The sequence below is a fragment of the Myotis daubentonii genome, chromosome 12 (assembly GCF_963259705.1).
Source record: "Myotis daubentonii chromosome 12, mMyoDau2.1, whole genome shotgun sequence".
Lineage (NCBI taxonomy): Eukaryota > Metazoa > Chordata > Mammalia > Chiroptera > Vespertilionidae > Myotis > Myotis daubentonii.
The window spans coordinates 22565358-22575694 of record NC_081851.1 but is presented as its reverse complement, the minus strand read 5'-3'; the positions used below and the strand labels follow the sequence as shown (position 1 = coordinate 22575694).

Below are 10337 nucleotides of genomic sequence, written 5' to 3'. Positions count from 1 at the left end.
CCCATCAGGTTCCCCTCCTCCCAGCCAGCAGCATGGCGCTGCTGGTCACTGCCATGTTCTGCACTGCCCCCCCTGGTGGTCAGCGCATGTCATAGCAAGCGATCAAACTCCCGGTCTAACTCCTGAGGGGACACTTTGCATATTAGCCTTTTATATATATACATAGCTAATATAACCCTAATAACAACTCTATGAAATAGGTGCCATCATAGCTTATTTTACAGGTGAGGAAATTGATGCCCAGAAAAGTTAAGTAATTTGCCCGGGTCACACAGCTAGTACACGTTTGCGCTGGGATTGAAGGAAGCCGCCTGGTTACAGAGTCCACACATTTCTACACCTCTATGATATGTGTCCAATGCATTCAGAGTCTCAAATTCTTTTATTTGAAGAGCTCCGATGACAGTAGAGAAAATACAATCCCCAGATTCTAATGGATACATATGACGTCTCAGGACTCCCCTGGGCCTGTTCTCCCCACACATAAAACTCCTTCAACTGTCAAAATGGTGACAGGGACAAAGCAGAGACAAAACACAAGGTTCGCCCAGTTCAAGCTTCAGGAGAATGCGAAGGGGCGAGAACGAGGGTCAGCCAGAGTGGCGGGATGTCAAGCTTCCGCTGGAAACACGCGTCTGTGCCCAGTGCTGCAGGGCCTGGAACAGGACCAGCCCACTCACACCTGCCTTCCAGACACAGTGCTCTGCCTTCCTCCCGGCCCGGCCCCGGCCTCAGGATTAGCATTGACAACTAGAGGGGACCCTGGCGCTGTCTGCTCCCTGCTCAGTGTACTGGACCTTTCATCAGAGAGGGCTGGCCACCTCCCCCCTTCCCCAGGCTCTGGCCCCTCCTCTGGGAAGCCTTCCTGGCTGCTTCCATCTGTAGCCAGTCTCTGCAGACCCATCCCCTCACTGCATCCTGGCGCGGCACCATCCTGTGTCCTCTGGAACACTGGTCCCGGCTGCACCACCAGGATGTGGGGCCTTGGGTCTTCCCTCTTTGCCACCTGGCTGCTGGAAAAGAGGTGGGAAAGGCATTGCTCCTGAGTAGGAGGGGTGAAAGCCTGTAGCCGTCCTGGAGTGAGGGGCCTCGCCACTCCCCCGGGGCTGACTGGCTTCTCCTTCCTGTGCAGCAGCTTCCTGGCCTCTCACAGGACCTGGTCATCCCAGCCCAGGCCTCTGAGATGGGTCTGATCAAGTCTGAACTGAGTCCTGGGTTCCTGGAGAAAACTCCCTGGGGACACCAAACAGGTGTGCCTGGCCTTATCTTACCCACGTAGCCATCAGTCTTCCTAGAGGAAGCAGAAGACATGTATGGTAACTCACACACGCACACTTACAATGCTAATACTGTGCTCACCCCAGGTGTCTCCAGGTGGAAGTGATAAAGGTTGATGGCAGTGCTTTTGAACATTTAAGCACCCATGGTTTCCTGATTGCTGCTTCAAATGGAGACTGACTTTTCTGGGGGCGGGGGATGTGGTGAAATAACCTTCAGTTTTACTATAGAAAATAGATACTAAGGAATATTAACACTTGCCTGGAGGTTGGAGAAAATATGAAGGGAAAGCAATCCGCGAGTTTACCTGACTTCAGTTAACTCCCACATGACCATAAAAGGCGGGAAGTGTTTGCCTTTGGGAATGGGGTAGACCGGTTGACACAAATGCACAACATGAGTCCAAATCCAACAACCAAATACAAGAAATGAACATGTAGACAAACGAAGGAAGACCTGGCCAGATACAATGGCTCTACGCTCAGTTGAAGTCATTCACCGGATTCCGACTGGTTCTTTCTTGCCCGAGAAAGTTAACGCACCTGGAATCAGAGGCACTTCAAGAGCATGACCGTCCCCCAGTCACAACATTCTTCCACGTGGCGCTCTAAACACTCTTCTCTGCTTACCCCGTCCTGTTCTTCTCTCGGAACCACGGTAGGTTTTAGAATGACTCCTTCACACTTCGCATGCATCCCTGCATCCAGAACAAGGTCTGACCTGGGGTTCTGATCTCTGTATCCACAGTGAGAGTAAGCGTGTGTGACCCCTGCAATCACTTTACCCTATTGGGCCTCACTAAATAAAGTGGTTAAAGAGAAGGCCAGCAAAGCCATCCCGACTAACCCAATGACAACGTCGAAGTTCATCAGCAAGAAGCACCCATCACCGCCCAAGGTGCCCAGGGCCACCAACAATTCCCCTGATTATCTTTCTCCCCAAGGTTCCTCTGTCTTAAAAGCCACACCTCACTTGCCAATAGTAATGCATTTTGCCAGTGTGGGTTGGCCAAAAACACACTTAACTATCAAGCAGTGGTCCTGACTAGCAAGGGAAAACCAATGAATGCCTCCATGAAAAATATGATGTAATTCCAACCAAAGCAATGGAATTTAAGGTTTTGGTTATGGGCAACTGTATCTTTTGTATTTGGAAATAGTGTTTATAACATAAAAATCGTCCTTCAGTCTTATCCTAGCTTCATGAATCTGTTTGGTACTCAGGGGTCTTAAACTGAGATTTACTGAGCCTGGTGGGCTCCAAGGTTCTGGCATTTCATGTATTTAGCTTAAGAAATTTTGGCTGTGGTGTCAGAAGACAGAGTTCAGGGCTGTCAGAATGGCTGGAAATTAGAAGGTAGATACTAAAAGGGGCTAAAAGTTAAAAAGGCTGAGTATAGAGTTTAACTGCTGCCCATTTAATGGGAGACAGAGTTTGGAGTTTGAATCCTACCAATTTTCCCAAGCAAAATCTGGTAAACACCCTGGCTGTTCCACTGAAATCCTAGGGCAGGGGTTGGGGTGGGGGTGGGGAGGCGATCATGTCCTATCTAGGAGCAAAGATTATATCCCAGGATTAAAGATTTTCCCGCAGACTAAGGAAAAATCTAAAAAGACTCATCCTAAAGGAATAAAACCAAGCTTTAACAACTTCAAGGTGATATGCCATAACTAACTGCCTGCTATTGTCAAAGGAAGACAACAGAATATAAAATCTTTAAGCCTATTGTTCAAAAAACCCAGTATATAATAAAAAAAATTTAGAGATACAAAGAAACAGAAAAATGTGACCCATACTCAAGAAACAAAAATACAACATTAACAAACCCCAAGGTAACTCAGATATTAGAATTAGCATTCAAGAACTTTATAGTTAAAAAAGAACATTATAGCCATGGCTGGTGTTGCTAAGTGGTTAGAGCATGGCTCCACACACTGAAGGGTCTCAGGTTCAAATCCTGGTCAAGGGCACATGCCTGGATTGCAGGTTTGATCCCTGGCCAGGTTGGGGTGCTTGCGGGAGGCAACCAATCTATGTGTCTCTCTCACATAGATGTTTCTCTCTATCTCTCTTTTTCTCTTCCTCTCTCTCTACAAAATCAATGGAAAAATAATCCTTGGATAAGGATTTAAAAAAAAAAGAACTTTATAGTAGTTATTATAACTATATTTAAGGACTTAAAGGAAAAAATTGTCACAATGAGTGAACAGATGGGGAATCTCAGCAAAGGTATGGAAACATTTTTTTTTTTTTAAATGAAAGAATCAAATAGAAGTTCTAGAACTGACAAGACTCAGAAATAAAAAATTCAGTGGATAAGCCTAATGTAAGGTTGGAAGCAACAGAAGAAAAGATCAGTGAAGACGGGTCAATATAAATCATTCAATCTTAAGAACACAAAGTGGAAAAGCGTTAAAAATGAAAGCACTTCAGTGACACTTGGTATAATATCAAACAGTCTAACATATACCATCTCTCAGGGAATTTCAGAAGGATAAGAGAGAGAATGGCATAAAAAGTATTTGAAAGAATATGACTGAAAATGTCCAAAATTTGATGAAAAACATTAACTTATAACCCTCAAATCTCAGTAAGTTCCAAAAAAGATAAACACACATGCACACACACACACACACACACAATAGTAAACTGCTGAAAAATAAAGATAAAGAGGAAAATCTTGAGCAGTCAGAGAAGAAATCATGACACAGATACCAGGGACCAATAATGTGAATCACACCTGATATTTCATCAGACGCTGTGAGGCCATAGATTATGGAATGATATGATAATCAAGTGATAAATGCTGAAATTCTGCATCCTAAAATATATCTTTCCAAAAAGTAATATAGACATTTTTAATTAAATGAAGCTGAGAGAATTTTTCATTAGGAAATGTGAAAGGAAGTTATTCAGCTCGAAGAGAAACAACACCTTGTGTCTTCAACATGGGAAGAAGATACCAGAAATGTTAAGTATGTGGGTAGAGTAAAAGACTACTCTTTTTGTCCTATAATTTATTAAAAGGTAACTATCCATTGTTTTTGCCTCTTGTCTATATGATATCACACAGAGTGTATTCTCTTACCATATAGGTATTATAAGTTAACAATAAAATTTTTAGAAAATCTTCAAGTAAAAGTCAGGTAACGTACTTTTAGGCTTATCAATTATAGACTTAAAAGTAAAAGCCTGAAACTGTGGAAGATCTTTACAATCTTGGGGTGAGCAAAGATTTCTTAGGCCGGACACCAAAAGCACTAATCACATAAGTGTTTTAAATAATATATTGGTCTTCATCAAATTCTTTGAGAGAAAAGAAAATGAAAATGAAAGAGACAGACCACAGACTGGGGGCGGGGGGGGGGAGGGGAAGATATTCTGAAAGTATGTAGCTGGAAACGGACTTGGATCCAGAATATATAAAGGATTCCTATAAATCCTTAATAAAAGATTACAACTCGATTTGAAAAATGGGCAGCAAGTTAGAATGGATTCTTCACAAATGGCCAGTAAGCACATGCAAAGGTCCTCAACATGATCAGTGATCAGGGAAATGTGCATTGAAAGCACACGGGATTCTATCTCTCATGTACTAGGAAGCTTGCAGTTGTAAAGACTGACCACACCAAACGCTGGTGCTGAGGCGAAGCCACTGGGACTCTCAGACTTGGCTGGTGGGAACATACGGTCACTTTGGAGAACGGTTTGGCAATTACTTACAGATTAAACACACGCGTACAGTGTGGCCTGGCAGTGCTTCCGCCAGGTGTTTATCCAAGGAGAAAATATCAGTCTACAACATGACCTGTACGTGTTCTGAACAGCTTGTTCGCAATATTTCAAAACTGGAAATAGTCCACACGGCCATCCATGAGTGAATGGACAAACAAACTGTGGTAGAATTGATGACCTCTCAGCCAATCTGAGGTTAGACACCGTCACAGCGGACCTTAGTGCCGTGCCCGAGCTGAGACAGGTGACATAACCCCAGATGTAGATGCCAAGGCAGGGGGACATGGTGAGGTCAGAGGCCGACACCTGACAACCAGGAGTGAGGAGCTCTGCTTCCTTGTGAGGCCAGACCCTCCTCTCTGATGGCCCCAGGGCACACAGATCCACTCCTGGCACCTGGATGGACTGCACTTTGGAAAAAGAAGGTGGGGGAGGGGCAGAACCTTGGGCAGCATGAGAAGCTTAGACCTCACTGGGTCTAAGTTTAAGACGGTAGAAACTGAGACATCTCCAGTTTGTAAAATGAAATACCTGGTTGCTACCAATAGGAAAAGGGCCTTGAGTGCAAGATGAGCTAAGATATAAACACAAAAGATGAAAGATATATTTTTTGCACTTCTGACACACAGTTGAGCTCCTCCTGTATTTATAGAAGATTTAAATATAAGAGAGGGGCCATGAGGGCAGCAGCCCGTGAGAAGAGAGAAGAGGAAGGGACACAGGGGCTGAGACCTCAAGGACTCCAGATCCAGGTTTGGGGTTTTTGCACTAAGGTGCACCCTGGGAATAAATGCGACAATAACTTCACTCAGCTGTGTTAGCTTAATATAACCTGCCCTCCCTTTTACTTCTTTTTATCCTCACCTGAGGATATGTTTATTGATTTTAGAGAAAGAGGAAGCTGGGGGTTTGGAGGGGAGAGAGAGAGAGAGAGAGAGAGAGAGAGAGAGAGAGAGAGAGATCGGTTGCCCCCCACTCTTGCAGAGACTGAAGATAGAACCCACAACCTAGGTATGTGCCCTGACTGGGAATTGAACCTGCAACCCTTTGGTGCATGAGCTGATGCTCCAACCCATTGAGCCACCAGCTAGGGCAACCTGCTCCCCCTTTGAAGTTCCAGTAAAATCCAATGCAGTTTCACCTCTGGAGAAGGAATATTTCCCACACTAACTTGGTACCATCTCTGAGAAATACATCTCTATTTGTCGAATTTTAAAATTTACCGTTAACATAGAATCTTGTTGCTCTCATGAAATCCTAGTGGTGTTCAAGGGTCCAGCGACCACTTCAGAGTCCAGGCCGTGGAAAAGCGTGTGCTTTTGCTCCAGGAGACAAAGGTGGGAGGGCCTTCCCCCCTCCCTGCCTGCACCACCCCCAAGCGTACCAGTGCATGAGAGGGGCACCTCTGTGGCCCCAGGGGCCAATGTCCTTTCATTGCCAGGGAATTCCAGGGACAGGTTGGAACTCGAGTGACCAGGCCCCGGTCAGCTGGGACTGTCTGGGGTTAGCACCGCAAGTCCCACATTGCAGGGCGGCTCTCAGTTCCGGGAAAACGATGCTTTAGTCACTGAGCCAGGAGGTCAGGAGTTGTACGTCAGAGGCACTGCCTCCCACCAGGACAGCTGTCTCTTGTTCTAGAAGCTTCTGTAGGAAAGGCTTCCTGATTCTGCCTTAGCATGTTCTCCTGGCGTTGTTCTTTGACGTCATCTCCACGCCAGCCAAGGCCTCCCTGGATTTCAGCTGCAACCTGTCTGTCCTGGCTCTTCTTGGTGCCTCCAACTCCAGGACGCCCAGGAGGACCCGGAGTTTTAAAACACACACCTATGTGTTACCTAGTTATCCATTCTGATGATGAAGAACATGTTTTATTTGTTTTATTTAGAGCTATGTAACTCCCAAATGCTTAAAACATGTGGCAGCAACACGCACTTCACTATGAGGAGCCCTCTTATCCTTAAGGAGAAGCCCGATTTGGGGATCTGAGTTTTAATGTTTCCAGAGTATGTGATCCGGGGCATGTTAACGAAAAGAAGAAAATGGGCAATGCTGATGCTCACGGCTCTTCGGCTGCATTTCAGGGGTTCATCTCAGAGGCATGACTGCAGCTCCGGAGGGACATGGTCCACCAGCAAGAGGATGGTTTCGGCTGCAGCATTCACTCACTCACTCACTCACTCATTCGTTCATTCAACACATATGCATGCATTGCATGTCGAGACGCTTCAGAGTTGAAACAGAAACAGAAGCCCTGCCGGCACTAAGGCTCCACGGCCACAGCTGAGCCTCATGCCCGGTCTTGTAACCGAAACGTCCTGCAAACCGCTGTGTGTGTGCGTGTTTCATGAGCAAATGCAGGACACAACGTTTTCCCTCAAGCACCTTGGACCCTTGGCTGGGTCTGAAAATCAAACTGACAAGAACAGAGTAAGAGGAGAAAAACATGAGAGCCTTCACGTGGAGATGAAGACCCAGAGGACTTGAGGCTGGGCTTGGGGGAGAGGCACAGCCGCAGAGGAAGGCGGCAGGCACGGAGAACTGGGGCAACTTGGTGAGGCCTGTGTGTAAGAGTTTTCTTGGTCTCCCTTTCTCTTCAGAGATAAGGACGCTCCCGTTTTCCAGGTGTAGGGAGGGCACCTCTCACCTGAGGGTTTATGACCTGTTTCAGGGAAGAGGGGCAAGGGCAAAGGTCAGGGCAACCTTCCAGTTTCTGTCACTTCCTCAAACCCCTTCAGTTTAAAATCTTCAGTGTGCCCAGGCGGCATGTACTGTGTGTCCTGAAACCCCTCAGGTCTCTGGCAATAATCTTACGTCCGGGAAGAACTGTTCTCGTACAATAGGGAGCCAGGGCAGAAGTGGGTGACGCCAACTCCATCTGCCATCCTCAGCCCCCCCCCCCCCCGGTGCACCCCAGGAACATCCCTCCTTGATGGGAATCAGGGCTAGAGGCCAGAACTGGTGACCAAGACACAGATGCCAGGCAATCCTTGTGACCCCATTGTAAATAAACGGGGTGTTAGTTAGCAGGGAGGGCCGACATTTATACGCATGCCATTTGTGCAGCTTTGCCAGAACACTGCGACTTAGACTCAGGCCCAGTCAAGTCTGGGTGAGGTAGGGAAGGTACCTGTCTGTCGGGCACATGTGGGACCAGATCATTGGCCAGAGCAGGTGTGGCCACTGCAAGCTCCAGAAGATGTGGGACACATGAGCACCAGGAGTTCGCGCTCCTGGTTCCCTCTCCCGTGCGCTGGCTCCTGGCTCTCGTGTTGCAGGGGGCAGCACGCTCCTCGCATTCGCCCACATGGCTCCTGGCCGTGCAGACCCCACGCCATGGACTGACGGACTGAAACCAGCCTGTTGCTGGACGCAGCTCCTCACGGAACAGAAACCTGGACACTGGCTTTGCTTCCAGCTCTGCTGAGTCCCCGGCTGCCCGGCTCCCAGGACTGGTTTAAGGGAAATGGGCTTGGCAAACCCAGAGATGTAATTCCACACAAATAAAAATCACTCATCGTCCCGTGAGTCTCAGAAAGTTCTTTTCTTCAAAATGTAGTAAGGACCTAATCCCGAGCCCCCACCCTCACTTCTACTGGTGGACACCCCACTTCCACCAATAACACTGGTATCAGCGGCCAAGGAACAGAATCTGTCTCTGGAGCCCCATCATGGGGGGCAGTTTTCTGCATCATAGGGAGGCTGGATTCTGGGGTTTGAGAATGGGCGGGCCCCAAGGGGGCGGGGGGCCGTGGCACAGTGTGCAATTCCATCTCTGGGCCACTGCCAGGCTGAATGGCGGAAGCACCCAAATCTCAGGCACGGGCAGCCCCATCACCGAGCTCAGGGACGTGTCCCCTCTGGCTGTACCAGGAGGGAGAGGCCCCAGCCCTCCCCCAGATGCCCCGCCACGGGAGGAAGCACTGCCCCAGAGGAGACTGTGCTGCGAGATGGAATGATGCCCGTGGCCCCGGGGACACCGAAGCTGCCCTGACAAGGTTGGGTCGCACCTTTGTCGCTAGACCTCTCCAAGCACCACCCAGGGATGCAGGCTCCACCGCGAGCTGGAGCGGTCAAGGGCTCCAACAGGGCCTCCAAAGAGAGCAACGCCTGGACCTTAGCTCAGTGAGGTTGAGCTCAGTGAGGCTGATTTGGGGATCTGCAGTTTGAAGCCACCAAGGCTGTTACAACAGCCACAGGAAACCGGAACAGTTCGCATGAGAAAAGCGGGAAGGCAAGGGTAGGGATGGGGCAAGGAAAGGGGGATGACTGTTCACATCCCAGGACCCCAGACCCCCTCCTGCTGTGGACCCTCCTCTTGGCTGCCCAAACCTGACACCTCCCTGCCCGGGAAGGTGCGCCAGGGCTGGGAGGGGCACCTGTGGCCTCTCTGAATCCGTGCGGCTTCCAGCCCTCGTGCGGTAGCCGGAGCCCTCACAGCCAAGCGTGTGCAGGGCGTGCATGCACGGCGGTGCACGTTCTGCGAGTCTGAACTGGCTCACAGGTCGCAGGAACATGTTTGTATTAGAAACTTCCAGGTCAGAGCAGGAGCTGCTAAAGGCCTGGAAGGTAGCCCGAGGTGCTGCTCTCAGAGGGATGGTGCCCGCAGAGCCTCAGGGACGCAGGGCCGGGTCATAGGTGTCTTTCAAAAGGTGCACAGAGAAGCCCAGGTGACGGGAAGGCTTCCTGCGGGTCCTTTCTGTCCCAGCCCCGCGGCCAAGGGCATTCATCTGCGAGTTTCTCATGGCAGCCCAGTATGGAGAGGGGAGGGGCCACATTAGCGACTCGCCTCGCCAGGGCCGGGAGGGTGGCGTGGTCACCGGGCCTGTTTACTGAAATGGCTTTCCAGTGACACAGAAAAAGTCCCAAGTTGAGGGGCCTGCACTGTTTGCTTCCTTTTGCTTTTTCGGTGACGACAGTAAAACTGTCCTTCAAGCACAGTCCCAAAAGACATCAGAGCTTGACAATGACGAATGGGGAACAGATGTTTCTGGCCCGTCAGAGTGGCAGCTTCCTTCTCGACATGTGGGCTCCGGGACCCAGGGTGTGAGTCACTGTCCCCCTGGAGGCACATGAGCAGGCCCCAGGACCAGCACTGGACTCTGAGGACCCGCGACCCGGCTCCCCCCACCAGGCTGAGCAACTCGGGGCTTTCAGCCGCCTTGGGAGTGAGGCTGTGCTCCCCAATGAGGAACTAGTGCCGCCCGATTTCCCAACAAGGGTCCCGCTCAGCTTCCCGAGTTCTCGCCCTCCCGGGGGGCCCTGAGGTCCGGAGAGAGGAAGGTCTGCTTTTCCCAGGACCCGTCCCAGCACTCGCTCACTTTCCTACA

The 10337-nt window shown here is 49.4% G+C and overlaps 1 long non-coding RNA gene across 1 annotated transcript; it reads right to left on the bottom strand.

The window, feature by feature from the left end:
- Positions 1-3412: 3412 nt before the first annotated feature.
- LOC132213092 (uncharacterized) lies at positions 3413-10337 on the bottom strand. The gene is made up of 2 exons (XR_009447892.1): positions 8138-10337; positions 3413-7669 (listed from the first exon to the last, which is right to left on the bottom strand). It is a non-coding gene; the product is annotated as an uncharacterized LOC132213092 (long non-coding RNA).